We start from the raw sequence: 18138 nt of genomic DNA on the forward strand, positions 1-18138 counted from the left end.
GTAAATGCAGATAGAGACTGATTACAGACATCTCTGCTGTGGGTCTATGATGGGTTACTAAAGTGTGTAAATGCAGGTAGAGACCGATTACAGACATCTCTGCTGTGGGTCTATGATGGGTCAGTAAAGTGTGTAAATGCAGGTAGAGACTGATTACAGACATCTCTGCTGTGGGTCTATGATGGGTCAGTAAAGTGTGTAAATGCAGGTAGAGACTGATTACAGACATCTCTGCTGTGGGTCTATGATGGGTTAGTAAAGTGTGTAAATGCAGGTAGAGACTGATTACAGACATCTCTGCTGTGGGTCTATGATGGGTCAGTAAAGTGTGTAAATGCAGGTAGAGACTGATTACAGACATCTCTGCTGTGGGTCTATGATGGGTTAGTAAAGTGTGTAAATGCAGGTAGAGACTGATTACAGACATCTCTGCTGTGGGTCTATGATGGGTCAGTAAAGTGTGTAAATGCAGGTAGAGACTGATTACAGACATCTCTGCTGTGGGTCTATGATGGGTCAGTAAAGTGTGTAAATGCAGGTAGAGACTGATTACAGACATCTCTGCTGTGGGTCTATGATGGGTTAGTAAAGTGTGTAAATGCAGGTAGAGACCGATTACAGACATCTCTGCTGTGGGTCTATGATGGGTCAGTAAAGTGTGTAAATGCAGGTAGAGACTGATTACAGACATCTCTGCTGTGGGTCTATGATGGGTTAGTAAAGTGTGTAAATGCAGGTAGAGACTGATTACTGACATCTCTGCTGTGGGTCTATGATGGGTTAGTAAAGTGTGTAAATGCAGGTAGAGACTGATTACAGACATCTCTTCTGTGGGTCTATGATGGGTTAGTAAAGTGTGTATATGCAGGTAGAGACTGATTACAGACATCTCTGCTGTGGGTCTATGATGGGTCAGTAAAGTGTGTAAATGCAGATAGAGACTGATTACAGACATCTCTGCTGCTTGTCGTGTGATGTCACCACCACAAAGTGTTTCACTACTGCCGTCCGCTGGAACTTATTTCAATACAGGTTTCTAAGCAACAAGATGTTTAGTTTGCTTTGTTGTTGTGTTGTACTTTTCCAGTTCACAATGTACACGTCTGGAATGCTGTTTCAGCCAATCAGCATCCAGGATCCAAAATGACGTTTTCTATGTATTCTAAATCTGTATTTGTTACCCCACCTACACGTCCCCCATACTGGACTCTCTCTAGCAGTGAGGAGAGAGCAGTGGTGGAAAAAGTACCCCATTTTTAAAAAGTGAAAGTCACCCAGTAAAATACTAGTTGAGTAAAAGTCTAAAGTAAATGTAATTGGTAAAATATATTTAAGTATCAAAAGTAAAAGTAAAAGTATAAATCTACAACAACAACACAAATTCCTTACATAAAGCAAACCAAACGGCACCACATTCTTGTTTTTTTAAATTTACAGACACGCAGGGGCATGGTCCAACACTGTTTTTTAATTTACAGACAGGCAGGGGCATGGTCCAACACTGTTTTTTAATTTACAGACAGGCAGGGGCATGGTCCAACACTGTTTTTTTAATTTACAGACAGGCAGGGGCATGGTCCAACACTGTTTTTTAAATTTACAGACAGGCAGGGGCATGGTCCAACACTGTTTTTTAATTTACAGACAGGCAGGGGCATGGTCCAACACTGTTTTTTAATTTACAGACAGGCAGGGGCATGGTCCAACACTGTTTTTTAATTTACAGACAGGCAGGGGCATGGTCCAACACTGTTTTTTTAATTTACAGACAGGCAGGGGCATGGTCCAACACTGTTTTTTTAATTTACAGACAGGCAGGGGCATGGTCCAACACTGTTTTTTAAATTTACAGACAGGCAGGGGCATGGTCCAACACTTTTTAACAATTTTTTTTATTCCAAAGTATTTTTACTGAAGTACTTTACATCACTGCGAGAGAGTGACAGTATATGTAGACCCTGGGATGAATTGGTACCAAATGTATTTTGGGTGTACCATAAAATAGCCTGTCATATCAAAACAGGATTGAAAGCTGATGATTTTCTTGCCCTGTAACATTGTTAGAGAGAACAGCTTGGCCCCTGCCATGGGCAGGCAGCTAGTTTGACATACTCTTAGGGTCTGCTCCTCAGGAGACCAATATACACTTTATGTGGGGATTTGAGACACTGACTTTATAGCTCTACTGTACAAAATACACTGTAAAACATTCACACAATATCCACTCACAGCACCGAGAAGGAGGTTTTCTAATTAACACCACTGTACCCCAAAAATAAACTAATTTAACTGAGTGACACCAAGAAGTTGATTCACGGTTGGGATGGTGTTCTTCGGCTTGCAAGCCTCCCCCTTTTTCCTCCAAACATAACGATGGTCATTATGGCCAAACAGTTCTATTTTTGTTTCATCAGACCAGAGGACATTTCTCCAAAAAGTACGATCTTTGTCACCATGTGAAGTTGCAAACCGTAGTCAGACTTTTTTATGGAGGTTTTGGAGCAGTGGCTTCTTCCTTGCTGAGCAGCCTTTCAGGTTATGTCGATATAGGACTCGTTTTACTGTGGATACTTTTGTACTTGTCTCCTCAAGCATCTTCACAAGGTCCTATGTTGTTGTTCTGGGATTGATTTACACTTCTCGCACCAAAGTCTGTTCATCTCTAGGAGACAGAACGCGTCTCCTTCCTGAGAGGTATGACGGCTGCGTGGTCCCATGGTGTTTATACTTGCGTACTATTGTTTGTAGAGATGAACATGGAACCTTCAGGCATTTGGAAATTGCTCCCAAGGATGAACCAGACTTGTGGTGGTCTACAATTTTTTTCTGAGGTCTTGGCTGATTTTTTTGATTTTCCCATGATGTCAAGAAATCCACAGGTACACCTCCAATTGACTCAAATTATGTCAGTTAGCCTATCAAAAGCTTCTAAAGCCATGACATCACTTTCTGGAATTTTCCAAGTTGTTTAAAGGCATGGTCAACTTAGTGTATGTAAACTTCTGACCCACTGGAATTTTGATACAGTGAATTATAAGTGAAATAATCTGCCTGTAGACAATTGTTGGACAAATTACTTAGGACATATACTTTGTGCATGACACATCTGACTCGCCAAAACTATAGTTTGTTAACAAGAAATTTGTGGAGATGTTGAAAAACGAGTTTTAATGACTCCAACCTAAGTGTACGTAAACTTCCGACTTCAACTGTATATACCAAAGCAGTTTCTTATGAATATTTTGAAGCGAATTTGGAACAGTTTATGTGATATCTGTCCTATAGTATTTATGATAATATACACTATCATTCCAAAGTTTGGGGTCACTTACAAATGTCCTTGTTTTCCATGAAAACATACAGTGCCTTGCGAAAGTATTCGGCCCCCTTGAACTTTGCGACCTTTTGCCACATTTCAGGCTTCAAACATAAAGATATAAAACTGTATTTTTTTGTGAAGAATCAACAACAAGTGGGACACAATCATGAAGTGGAACGACATTTATTGGATATTTCAAACTTTTTTAACAAATCAAAAACTGAAAAATTGGGCGTGCAAAATTATTCAGCCCCTTTACTTTCAGTGCAGCAAACTCTCTCCAGAAGTTCAGTGAGGATCTCTGAATGATCCAATGTTGGCCTAAATGACTAATGATGATAAATACAATCCACCTGTGTGTAATCAAGTCTCCGTATAAATGCACCTGCACTGTGATAGTCTCAGAGGTCCGTTAAAAGCGCAGAGAGCATCATGAAGAACAAGGAACACACCAGGCAGGTCCGAGATACTGTTGTGAAGAAGTTTAAAGCCGGATTTGGATACAAAAATATTTCCCAAGCTTTAAACATCCCAAGGAGCACTGTGCAAGCGATAATATTGAAATTGAAGGAGTATCAGATCACTGCAAATCTACCAAGACCTGGCCGTCCCTCTAAACTTTCAGCTCATACAAGGAGAAGACTGATCAGAGATGCAGCCAAGAGGCCCATGATCACTCTGGATGAACTGCAGAGATCTACAGCTGAGGTGGGAGACTCTGTCCATAGGACAACAATCAGTCGTATATTGCACAAATCTGGCCTTTATGGAAGAGTGGCAAGAAGAAAGCCATTTCTTAAAGATATCCATAAAAAGTGTTGTTTAAAGTTTGCCACAAGCCACCTGGGAGACACACCAAACATGTGGAAGAAGGTGCTCTGGTCAGATGAAACCAAAATTGAACTTTTTGGCAACAATGCAAAACGTTATGTTTGGCGTAAAAGCAACACAGCTGAACACACCATCCCCACTGTCAAACATGGTGGTGGCAGCATCATGGTTTGGGCCTGCTTTTCTTCAGCAGGGACAGGGAAGATGGTTAAAATTGATGGGAAGATGGATGGAGCCAAATACAGGACCATTCTGGAAGAAAACCTGATGGAGTCTGCAAAAGACCTGAGACTGGGACGGAGATTTGTCTTCCAACAAGACAATGGTCCAAAACATTAAGCAAAATCTACAATGGAATGGTTCAAAAATAAACATATCCAGGTGTTAGAATGGCCAAGTCAAAGTCCAGACCTGAATCCAATCGAGAATCTGTGGAAAGAACTGAAAACTGCTGTTCACAAATGCCCTCACTGAGCTCGAGCTGTTTTGCAAGGAGGAATGGGAAACAATTTCAGTCTCTCGATGTGCAAAACTGATAGAGACATACCCCAAGCGACTTATAGCTGTAATCGCAGCAAAAGGTGGCGCTACAAAGTATTAACTTAAGGGGGATGAATAATTTTGCACGCCCAATTTTTCAGTTTTTGATTTGTTAAAAAAGTTTGAAATATCCAATAAATGTCGTTCCACTTCATGATTGTGTCCCACTTGTTGTTGATTCTTCCCAAACAAATACAGTTTTATATCTTTATGTTTGAAGCCTGAAATGTGGCAAAAGGTCGCAAAGTTCAAGGGGGCCGAATACTTTCGCAAGGAACTGTACATGAAATTAGATGCAAAATGAATAGGAAATATATTCAAGACGTTGACAAGGTTGTAAATAATGACTTTTTAATTGAAATAATAGTGTCCTTCAAACTTTGCTTTCGTCAAAGAATCCTCCATTTTCAGCAATTACAGCCTTGTAGACCTTGGCATTCTAGTTGTCAATGCTTTGAGGTAATCTGAAGAGAGTTCACCCCATGCTTCCTGAAGCACCTCCCACAAGTTGGATTGGCTTGATGGGCACTTCTTACGTTCCCTACGGTCAAGCTGCTCCCACAACAGCTCAGTAGGGTTGGGATCCGGTGACTGTGCTGGCCACTCCATTATAGACAGAATACCAGCTGACTGCTTCTTCCCTAAATAGTTGTTGCATAGTTTGGAGCTGTGCTTTGGGTCATTGTCCTGTTGTAGGAGGAAATTGGCTCCAATTAAGCGCCGTCCACAGGGTATGGCGTTGCAAAATGGAGTGACAGGCTTCCTTCTTCAAGATCCCTTTTACCCTGTACAAATCTCCCACTTTACCACCACCAAAGCACCCCAAGACCATCACATTGCCTCCATCATGCTTGACAGATGGCGTCAAGCATTCATCCAGCATTTTTATTTATTTATTCTGCGTCTCACGGAAGTTCTTCTTTGTGATCTGAACACCTCAAACTTAGATTGGTCTGTTCATAACAATTTTTTCCAGACTTCCTCTGTCCAGTGTCTGTGTTTTTTTGCCCATCTTAAGCTTTCCTTTTTATTGCTCAGTCAGAGATATGGCTTTTTCTTCTTTCTATCGCCTCGGTTTGGTGGGTACTATTTAATGAAGCTGCCAGTTGAGGACAGTTGTACACTCTAATGTACTTGTCCTCTTTCTCAGTTGTGCTTTCTATTCTGGTTAGAGATAGTTTTCACTGTTCTGTGAAGGGAGTAGTACACAGCGTTGTACGAGATCTTCAGTTTCTTGGCAATTTCCCGCATGGAATAGCCTTCATTTCTCAGATCAAGAATAGACTGACGAGATTCAGAAGAAAATCATTTGTTTCTGGCCATTTTGAGCCTGTAATTGAACCCACAAATGCTGATGCTCCAGATACTCAACTAGTCTAAAGAAGGCCAGTTTTATTGCTTCTTTAATCAGAACAACTGTTTTCAGCTGTGCTAACATAATTGCAAAAGGGTTTTCTAATGATCAATTAGCCTTTTAAAATGCTAAACTTAGATTAGTTAACACAACGTTACATTGGAACACAGGAGTGATGGTTGCTGATAATGGGCCTCTATACGCCTATGTAGATATTCCATTAAAAATCTGCCGTTTCCAGCTACAATAGTCATTTATAACATTAACGATGTCTACACTGTATTTCTGATCAATTTTATGTTATTTTAAATGGACAAAAAAGGTGCTTTTCTTTCAAAAACAAGGACATTTCTAAGCAACCCCAAACTTTTGAATGGTAGTGTCCATGCATGGTCTGAGATGGAAAGCATATAGAACAGAGTCAAATAGAATAGAGAAGCCAACAGTAGAATAGAATAGAGTAGAATAGAGTAGCGTAGAATAAAGTAGAGTAGAGCAGAGGAGAATAGAGTAAAATAGAGTAGACCATAGTAGAGCAGAGTAGAATTGAATAGAGTAGAATAGAGTAGAGTAGAGCAGAGCAGAGCAGAGTAGAAGAGTAGAAAAGAATAGCGTAGAACAGAGTAGAGCCGATTACAGTAGAGTAGAAGAGAACAGAGTAGAACAGAATAGAGTAGAATAGAGTAGAGTAGAGTAGAGTAGAATAGAGTAGACTAGAGTAGAGCAAAGTAGAATAGAGAAAAGTAGAGCAGAGTAGAATAGAGTAGAATAGAGCAGAGTAGTGCAGTGTATAGCAGAGTCAAATAGAGTAGAATGGAATAGAGAATAATAGAATAGAGTAAAATACAGTAGAATAGAGCAGTGTAGAATAGGACAGAGTAGAATAGAGTAGAACAGAGTAGAATAGAGTAGAGTAGAATAGAGTAGGGTAGAATAGAGTAGAGTAGAACAGAGTAGAATAGAGCAGAGTAGTGCAGTGTATAGCAGAGTCAAATAGAGTAGAACAGAGTAGAATAGATTAGAGTAGAATAGAGTAGGGTAGAATAGAGTAGAGTAGAACAGAGTAGAATAGAGCAGAGTAGTGCAGTGTATAGCAGAGTCAAATAGAGTAGAATGGAATAGAGAATAATAGAATAGAGTAAAATACAGTAGAATAGAGCAGTGTAGAATAGAACAGAGTAGAATAGAGTAGAACAGAGTAGAATAGAGTAGAGTAGAATAGAGCAGATTAGAGTAGAATATATTAGAGTAGAATAGAGTAGAGTAGAATAGAGTAGAGTAGAACAGAGTAGAATAGAGCAGAGTAGAATAGAGCAGAGTGCAGTGTGGGGCGGCATGTAGCCTAGTGGTTAGCGCGTTGGACTAGTAACCAGACGGTTGCGAGATCAAATCCCCCAGTTGACAAGGTAAAAACCTGTTTTTCTGCCCCTGAACAAGGCAGTTAACCGACTGTTCTTAGGCCGTCATTGTAAATAAGAATTTGTTCTTAACTGACTTGCCTAGTTAAATAAAGGAAAAATTAAAAAGAGCAGAGTAGAATACAGTAGAATAGAGCAGATTACAGTAGATTAGAATAACAGATACACATTTGTGAGAGGAGCATCAACAGTGTTGAAGGTTTCCCTCTCTGTTCCCATAGGGAAGTAAAGCCGATAGATGACTGCTGTGAGATACAGTGCCTTGCGAAAGTATTCGGCCCCCTTGAACTTTGCGACCTTTTGCCACATTTCAGGCTTCAAACATAAAGATATAAAACTGTATTTTTTTGTGAAGAATCAACAATTGGGACACAATCATGAAGTGGAACGACATTTATTGGATATTTCAAACTTTTTTAACAAATCAAAAACTGAAAAATTGGGCGTGCAAAATTATTCAGCCCTTTACTTTCAGTGCAGCAAACTCTCTCCAGAAGTTCAGTGAGGATCTCTGAATGATCCAATGTTGACCTAAATGACTAATGATGATAAATACAATCCACCTGTGTGTAATCAAGTCTCCGTATAAATGCACCTGCACTGTGATAGTCTCAGAGGTCTGTTAAAAGCGCAGAGAGCATCATGAAGAACAAGGAACACACCAGGCAGGTCCGAGATACTGTTGTGAAGAAGTTTAAAGCCGGATTTGGATACAAAAAGATTTCCCAAGCTTTAAACATCCCAAGGAGCACTGTGCAAGCGATAATATTGAAATGGAAGGAGTATCAGACCACAAGGAGAAGACTGATCAGAGATGCAGCCAAGAGGCCCATGATCACTCTGGATGAACTGCAGAGATCTACAGCTGAGGTGGGAGACTCTGTCCATAGGACAACAATCAGTCGTATAGTGCACAAATCTGGCCTTTATGGAAGAGTGGCAAGAAGAAAGCCATTTCTTAAAGATATCCATAAAAAGTGTTGTTTAAAGTTTGCCACAAGCCACCTGGGAGACACACCAATCATGTGGAAGAAGGTGCTCTGGTCAGATGAAACCAAAATTGAACTTTTTGGCAACAATGCAAAACGTTATGTTTGGCGTAAAAGCAACACAGCTGAACACACCATCCCCACTGTCAAACATGGTGGTGGCAGCATCATGGTTTGGGCCTGCTTTTCTTCAGCAGGGACAGGGAAGATGGTTAAAATTGATGGGAAGATGGATGGAGCCAAATACAGGACCATTCTGGAAGAAAACCTGATGGAGTCTGCAAAAGACCTGAGACTGGGACGGAGATTTGTCTTCCAACAAGACAATGGTCCAAAACATAAAGCAAAATCTACAATGGAATGGTTCAAAAATAAACATATCCAGGTGTTAGAATGGCCAAGTCAAAGTCCAGACCTGAATCCAATCGAGAATCTGTGGAAAGAACTGAAAACTGCTGTTCACAAATGCTCTCCATCCAACCTCACTGAGCTCGAGCTGTTTTGCAAGGAGGAATGGGAAACAATTTCAGTCTCTCGATGTGCAAAACTGATAGAGACATACCCCAAGCGACTTACAGCTGTAATCGCAGCAAAAGGTGGCGCTACAAAGTATTAACTTAAGGGGGCTGAATAATTTTGCACGCCCAATTTTTCAGTTTTTGATTTGTTAAAAAAGTTTGAAATATCCAATAAATGTCGTTCCACTTCATGATTGTGTCCCACTTGTTGTTGATTCTTCACAAAAAAATACAGTTTTATATCTTTATGTTTGAAGCCTGAAATGTGGCAAAAGGTCGCAAAGTTCAAGGGGGCCGAATACTTTCGCAAGGTACTGTAGATAACCCTACAGTGACTTTGCATCAACACGTGTCAGATAAGAGACTTTCAAGTGTCTGGTGAGAACTAAATAATTAGCTATTGCCGCCTTTAGCATTTGAATGGGCCCTTTAACTCTGAAAGCTCTCATTGTTTTGAGTAACGGCTCGGGCCCTATACCCTCAGTATCAGCTAAGTCTCCTATTGAAGAGGGAATCAGAAGAGAAACGTTTAAATGAAGGATAAGAGGTCCTGGTCTCTTTGTAGGTCAAGAGGCAGCGGGACCTGTTTTGTTGCCCATCACTAGATTGTCATTTCAATGGATTACTGAAGGGGTAAACAAAGTCATGCTGATAGCACCCTCACATCATGAATAAGATCAAATGTGTCTCACAAGTGCACAGAAGTTCTTTCCCCAAACCCTCATCATTGATCCCAGAATAGCAAGATAGGCTATCACATGAAGTCAATGACAATCCAAAATGAAGTGTCAATGCACTAGAGTCAACAGCACCCTGGAGTCAACACTCTAAGCAAGCTAATGAAGTGGAGGATGTGTCGAGGTGCTTCCACCCAGCACTGGGTCTAATGCAATTAAATTCAATAGAGAACACTATAGAGTCAACACACACTAAACAACAGTCATCAAGCAAATGAAATGGAGGAAGTATCAAGGACAAGGTGCTTCTACACATCACTAGGTCTACGAAGGCTCCAGCGATACTGTCCTGTATAAGGAGGCAGCCATGTCTAGACAACTGTAAAGAATACCAACAGCCATGTCCAGACAACTGTAAAGAATACCAACAGACAGCCATGTCTAGAGAACTGTAAAGAATACCAACAGCCAGCCATGTCCAGACTAGTGTAAAGAATACCAACAGACAGCCATGTCCAGACAACTGTAAAGAATACCAACAGACAGCCATGTCTAGACAACTGTAAAGAATACCAACAGCCATGTCCAGACAACTGTAAAGAATACCGACAGCCAGCCATGTCTAGACAACTGTAAAGGATACCAACAGCCATGTCCAGACACCTGTAAAGAATACCAACAGCCATGTCCAGACAACTGTAAAGAATACCAACAGACAGCCATGTCCAGACAACTGTAAAGAATACCAACAGACAGCCATGTCCAGACAACTGTAAAGAATACCAACAGCCATGTCCAGACAACTGTAAAGAATACCAACAGCCATGTCCAGACAACTGTAAAGAATACCAACAGCCATGTCCAGACAACTGTAAAGAATACCAACAGACAGCCTTGTCCAGACACCTGTAAAGAATACCAACAGCCATGTCCAGGCAACTGTAAAGAATACCAACAGACAGCCATGTCTAGACAACTGTAAAGAATACCAACAGCCATCTCCAGACAACTGTAAAGAATACCAACAGACAGCCATGTCCAGACAACTGTAAAGAATACCAACAGCCATGTCCAGACAACTGTAAAGAATACCAACAGCCATGTCCAGACAACTGTAAAGAATACCAACAGCCATGTCCAGACAACTGTAAAGAATACCAACAGACAGCCATGTCCAGACAACTGTAAAGAATACCAACAGACAGCCATGTCCAGACAACTGTAAAGAATACCAACAGCCAGCCATGTCTAGACAACTGTAAAGAATACCAACAGACAGACTCATCTCTTCAGTGGGTCATATGATTGAGTGTAGTCTGGCCCAGGAGTGGGAAGGTGAACGGAAAGGCTCTGGAGCAACGAACCGCCCTTGCTGTCTCTGCCTGGCCGGTTCCCCTCTTTCCACTGGGATTCTCTGCCTCTAACCCTATTACAGGGGCTGAGTCACTGGCTTACTGGGGCTCTCTCATGCCGTCCCTGGAAGGGGTGCGTCACCTGAGTGGGTTGATTCACTGATGTGGTCATCCTGTCTGGGTTGGCGCCCCCCCCTTGGGTTGTGCCATGGCGAAGATCTTTGTGGGCTATACTTAGCCTTGTCTCAGGATGGTAAGTTGGTGGTTGACGATATCCCTCTAGTGGTGTGGGGGCTGTGCTTTGGCAAAGTGGGTGGGGTTATATCCTTCCTGTTTGGCCCTGTCCGGGGGTGTCCTCGGATGGGGCCACAGTGTCTCCTGACCCCTCCTGTCTCAGCCTCCAGTATTTATGCTGCAATAGTTTGTGTGTCGGGGGGCTAGGGTCAGTTTGTTATGTCTGGAGTACTTCTCCTGTCCTATTCGGTGTCCTGTGTGAATCTAAGTGTGCGTTCTCTAATTCTCTCCTTCTCTCTCTCGGAGGACCTGAGCCCTAGGACCATGCCCCAGGACTACCTGACATGATGACTCCTTGCTGTCCCAAGTCCCCCTGACTGTGCTGCTGCTCCAGTTTCGACTGTTCTGCCTTATTATTATTCGACCATGCTGGTCATTTATGAACATTTGAACATCTTGGCCATGTTCTGTTATAATCTCCACCCGGCACAGCCAGAAGAGGACTGGCCACCCCACATAGCCTGGTTCCTCTCTAGGTTTCTTCCTAGGTTTTGGCCTTTCTAGGGAGTTTTTCCTAGCCACCGTGCTTCTACACTTGCATTGCTTGCTGTTTGGGGTTTTAGGCTGGGTTTCTGTACAGCACTTTGAGATATCAGCTGATGTACGAAGGGCTATATAAATACATTTGATTTGATTTGATGTCTAGACAACTGTAAAGAATACCAACAGACAGCCATGTCTAGACAAATGTAAAGAGTACCAAGAGACAGCCATGTCTAGACAACTGTAAAGAATACCAACAGCCATGTCTAGACAACTGTAAAGAATACCAACAGACAGCCATGTCTAGACAACTGTAAAGAATACCAACAGACAGCCATGTCGAGACAACTGTAAAGAATACCAACAGCCATGACCAGACAACTGTAAAGAATACCAACAGCCATGTCCAGACAACTGTAAATAATACCAACAGACAGCCATGTCTAGACAACTGTAAAGAATACCAACAGCCATCTCCAGACAACTGTAAAGAATACCAACAGACAGCCATGTCTAGACAACTGTAAAGAATACCAACAGACAGCCATGTCCAGACAAGGGTAAAGAATACCAACAGCCATGTCTAGACAACTGTAAAGAATACCAACAGACAGCCATGTCTAGACAACTGTAAAGAATACCAACAGACAGCCATGTCTAGACAACTGTAAAGAATACCAACAGACAGCCATGTCCAGACAACTGTAAAGAATACCAACAGACAGCCATGTCTAGACAACTGTAAAGAATACCAACAGACAGCCATGTCTAGACAACTGTAAAGAATACCAACAGACAGCCATGTCTAGACAACTGTAAAGAATACCAACAGCCATGTCCAGACTAGTGTAAAGAATACCAACAGACAGCCATGTCCAGACAACTGTAAAGAATAACAACAGACAGCCATGTCTAGACAACTGTAAAGAATACCAACAGACAGCAATGTCCAGACAACTGTAAAGAATACCAACAGACAGCCATGTCCAGACAACTGTAAATAATACCAACAGACAGCCATGTCTAGACAACTGTAAAGAATACCAACAGCCATGTCCAGACAACTGTAAAGAATACCAACAGCCATGTCCAGACAACTGTAAAGAATACCAACAGCCATGTCCAGACAACTGTAAATAATACCAATAGACAGCCATGTCTAGACAACTGTAAAGAATACCAACAGCCATCTCCAGACAACTGTAAAGAATACCAACAGACAGCCATGTCTAGACAACTGTAAAGAATACCAACAGACAGCCATGTCCAGACAAGTGTAAAGAATACCAACAGCCATGTCTAGACAACTGTAAAGAATACCAACAGCCATGTCTAGACAACTGTAAAGAATACCAACAGACAGCCATGTCTAGACAACTGTAAAGAATACCAACAGACAGCCATGTCTAGACAACTGTAAAGAATACCAACAGCCATGACCAGACAACTGTAAAGAATACCAACAGCCATGTCCAGACAACTGTAAAGAATACCAACAGACAGCCATGTCTAGACAACTGTAAAGAATACCAACAGCCATCTCCAGACAACTGTAAAGAATACCAACAGACAGCCATGTCTAGACAACTGTAAAGAATACCAACAGACAGCCATGTCCAGACAAGTGTAAAGAATACCAACAGCCATGTCTAGACAACTGTAAAGAATACCAACAGACAGCCATGTCTAGACAACTGTAAAGAATACCAACAGACAGCCATGTCTAGACAACTGTAAAGAATACCAACAGACAGCCATGTCCAGACAACTGTAAAGAATACCAACAGCCATGTCCAGACAACTGTAAAGAATACCAACAGACAGCCATGTCCAGACAACTGTAAAGAATACCAACAGACAGCCATGTCCAGACAACTGTAAAGAATACCAACAGACAGCCATGTCCAGACAACTGTAAAGAATACCAACAGACAGCCATGTCCAGACAACTGTAAAGAATACCAACAGACAGCCATGTCTAGACAACTGTAAAGAATACCAACAGACAGCCATGTCCAGACAACTGTAAAGAATACCAACAGACAGCCATGTCCAGACAACTGTAAAGAATACCAACAGACAGCCATGTCTAGACAACTGTAAAGAATACCAACAGACAGCCATGTCTAGACAACTGTAAAGAATACCAACAGCCATGTCCAGACTAGTGTAAAGAATACCAACAGACAGCCATGTCCAGACAACTGTAAAGAATACCAACAGACAGCAATGTCCAGACAACTGTAAAGAATACCAACAGACAGCCATGACCAGACAACTGTAAAGAATACCAACAGACAGCCATGTCCAGACAACTGTAAAGAATATCAACAGACAGCCATGTCTAGACAACTGTAAAGTATACCAACAGACAGCCATGTCCAGACAACTGTAAAGAATACCAACAGACAGCCATGTCCAGACAACTGTAAATAATACCAACAGACAGCCATGTCTAGACAACTGTAAAGAATACCAACAGCCATGTCCAGACAACTGTAAAGAATACCAACAGCCATGTCCAGACAACTGTAAAGAATACCAACAGCCATGTCCAGACAACTGTAAATAATACCAACAGACAGCCATGTCTAGACAACTGTAAAGAATACCAACAGCCATGTCCAGACTAGTGTAAAGAGTACCAACAGACAGGCTTGTTTGCGCATCGTAGTTGAAGTCATTTAACAACATCACATTACTAGATTGCTGGATCATCATGGTTCGGTCATCCTGACCGTGATAACCAATCACATCACACCTGCTGGCATGGTTCTGTGAGCAGATGGTCTACAAATGAGACGACAGGCGTACAGGCCTGTACAATAGCTTTTAATAGGTACCTGAGCAGTCATACAGCCATCTGTACAGCCTGGGGTCCTACAGGGTATTTCAAACATGTACATGGACAGAGACCGTCGCCGCATCCCAAATAGCACCCCATTCCCTATATAGTGCACTACATTTGACCAGGGTCTATAGGGTACCCATGGGGCTCTGATCAAAAGGAGTGCACAATATAGGGACTAGGGTGGAATTTGTAACGCAACCTGACAGATTGACAGATAGTGTAACTTTTAATGCTGACCCTCACTCTGAGGCAAAAATATGACAGTATTTACAGTATAGCTACTATAAATCAATGAGGTTATGTCAGTTAATTGTTTTCTGCAGTGCAGGGCCATACACAGATTAGGTGGATTTGTTTTGCCTAAAGTGTTATTCCCTAAACCTGTACAGGAGGTCAACGACAGGGCCAAGGCTGTTTGGGAGGTTTGGAGTATAGTCCAAAACCATCTCGACCATCCCTGTCGAGGATGGTGTGGTTGATCATCTGTTCATAGATACACTCAGAAAAAAGGGTTCCAAAATGGTTCTTTGGCTGTCCCCATAGAACCCATTTTGGTTACAGATATAACTATTTTTGGTTACATGTAGAACCCTTTTGAGTTCCATGTAGAACCCTCTTTGGAATAGGGGTTCTACATGGAACCAAAAAGGGTCCTTCAAAGGGTTCTCCTATGGGGACAGTCGGAGAACATTTTTACGTTCTAGAGCACCTTTTTTTCTAAGAGTTTAGTTTGGTGACAATGTCAGATGGTGGATAATGCCGTCCTTAATACTGTAGCTTTAGCTGTACTGAACATGCTGCTTCCTTTTACCCACAAATAATGAACTAGTGGCTGGTGTTTAGCTGACTAGATAGAGCAAGTGCTCCCTGAAGACAGAGACGGGGAGAGAATAAAAAAGTTGAAGACGAAATAAAAAATAAAAAGTCGGACTGATAAGTTCCCTGTAACCAAGGACATTAAAAAGTCCAGCAGAGCCACATACCTCAGCTGATCTTATCATAGCCAAACCCTTATGTAAACCTACATCATTGAGTCATAGGTACAGATACAGGAACTGCAGAGGGTGTCATAAAGCTTACAGCACGTGTCTCTCCTGTCCTGCCCCACAGCAGTCAACAGAACACAATGATGTCAGCGGTGGCAGATTGCTTTACCTAATTCACTCCTTTCCCCTGTCTCTACCATTAGGACCTTGCCTGAACTTCCATTGAATTGACAAATCTTCACTTGGGAGAACTGGGTCGGAGCTGCGGGGAGCCCCAAATTGAATTACATGCACATTTCTCAGTCACAAAGGAGAGCTATCACTAATTAAAACATGTGATTGATGAGACTGACGGTCCATGCTGGAGGAGGATAAATCACGCTCTTCACTTTGCTGCATTGGTTTCTATCTCATCTATCTACAACATTCCCCACTGGTTGAGTCAGTGTTGTTTCCATGTCATTTCAACAACAAAAAACTCAATGTCTTTCCTTCTGATGACGTTGAATCAACATGGAAAACTGATTCAAGTCATCAACGTGATGGAATTTGGAGAATTTTACTCCTTTTTTTCCACCCCAAATAACTATATTTTGGTATTTTATACATGATGATGCAGCTGGTGACACTTTGCTTCTTGAATGCCCAATATCTTCAAAACTTGACTGCTGACATGCAACACATTTTGGGACTGTATCAACAGTAGATTAATAAAAAAATTATTTAAAAAATATATATATTTCTTTTGGACTGGATTAACCTTTAAACCTAAATCCAGTGACATGGTACACATTTTTGTTGATTTCACGTTTTAATTCATGTTATTTGACAATGTCATTTTTTAAATCAAAACTACATCTCATTGATTGGTTTCCATCTCCTCTCCTTGGTCAAAACAGAGCCAAACTACTGAAAAAGGATCGCTGTATGTGCGGGTGAGTGAGTGCAAGAATTCAGCGCAAAATACACTGAGTGTACAAAACATTAAGAACACCTGCTCTTTCCATGACATAGACTGACCAGGTGAATCCAGGTGAAAGCTATGATCCCTTATTGATGTCACTTGTTAAATCCACTTCAATCAGTGTAGATGAAGGGGAGGAGACAGGTTAAAGAAGAATTTTTAAGCCTTGAGACAATTGAGAAATGGATTGTGTATGTGTGCCATTCAGAGGGTGAATGGGCAAGACAAAGATGTAAGTGCCTTTGAATGGGGTATTGTAGTAGGTGCCAGGTGCACTGATTTGTGTCAAGAACTGCAATGGTGCTGGAGTTTTCACACAGCACAAATGTCAAACTCATTCCACAGGGGATGAGTATCTGTGCATTTTCGCTCCTCCCTTGTACTTAATTGATGAATTAAGGTCACTAATTAGTAAGGAACTTCCCTCACTTGGTTGTCTAGGGATTAATTGGAACAAAAAAACAAAAACCTGCAGACACTCGGCCCTCCGTGGAATGAGTTTGACACCCCCCCCCCCCCCCCTGTAGAGTCCATGCCCCGATGAATTGAGGCTGTTCTGATGGCAAAATGTATGTATTCTTCAGTGAGACAACAGAAACAAACAAACCAAATATGATTTGAAACTTCTCTTGTGTAGGTTTATACTGAGATAGATTATAAAGGAGATACACGGGAAAGTCCATTGTATATAATAGTGACCTGCTTTCTACACCCATGCTCTTAATTATGTTACCCAACAGGAACTCTGACCCAGTAAAAAGGCAAGCTGTCAAACCACCGTCCAGGGACAGCACTTAGTGTGTAATCACTGTCTGTCTAATGGCTTTAGAACTGAGCTAATGGCACACACACGCACACACACACACACACACACACACACACACACACACACACACACACACACACAGACAGATACCTGCAACTCTCTGATCAGTGATGTCTGTCCGTCCTGTTCTCTGTAGCTACCTGCAGCTGTCTGATCAGTGATGTCTGTCAGTCCTGTCCTCTGTAGCTACCTGCAGCTGTCTGATCAGTGATGTCTGTCAGTCCTGTCCTCTGTAGCTACCTGCAGCTGTCTGATCAGTGATGTCTGTCAGTCCTGTCCTCTGTAGCTACCTGCAGCTCTCTGATCAGTGATATATGTCTGTGCTGTCCTCTGTAGCTACCTGCAGCTCTCTGATCAGTGATGTCTGTCTGTCCTGTCCTCTGTCTAACCTCATCAAATGCTCTAATTGGCCAGCTAAGCTGAGGCCTTATGTGAGAGAGAGACCACAATGAACCTCAGGGGTGCTATCTGAGACACAGCCTATTCCATATGTAGTGCACTATTTCTTGCACTACATAATAGTGCACTACATAGTCCCATAGGGCTCCCTGGTCCAAAGTCCAAAGTGTACTCTATATAGGGAATTGGGTGTAATTTGGGACATGAATTCAGTAATTCTCTATTGTCCTGTCCATCTAACCATCTATCTATCTATGACTGAATTATAAACAAGGTGCCAATCTTATCCATTCATGTGGGGTTGAGGCCTATAGATTTCTCCTAATCTATATAGGAT

Source organism: Oncorhynchus mykiss, chromosome 2 (genome assembly GCF_057628025.1).
Source record: "Oncorhynchus mykiss isolate SJ-2025 chromosome 2, ASM5762802v1, whole genome shotgun sequence".
Lineage (NCBI taxonomy): Eukaryota > Metazoa > Chordata > Actinopteri > Salmoniformes > Salmonidae > Oncorhynchus > Oncorhynchus mykiss.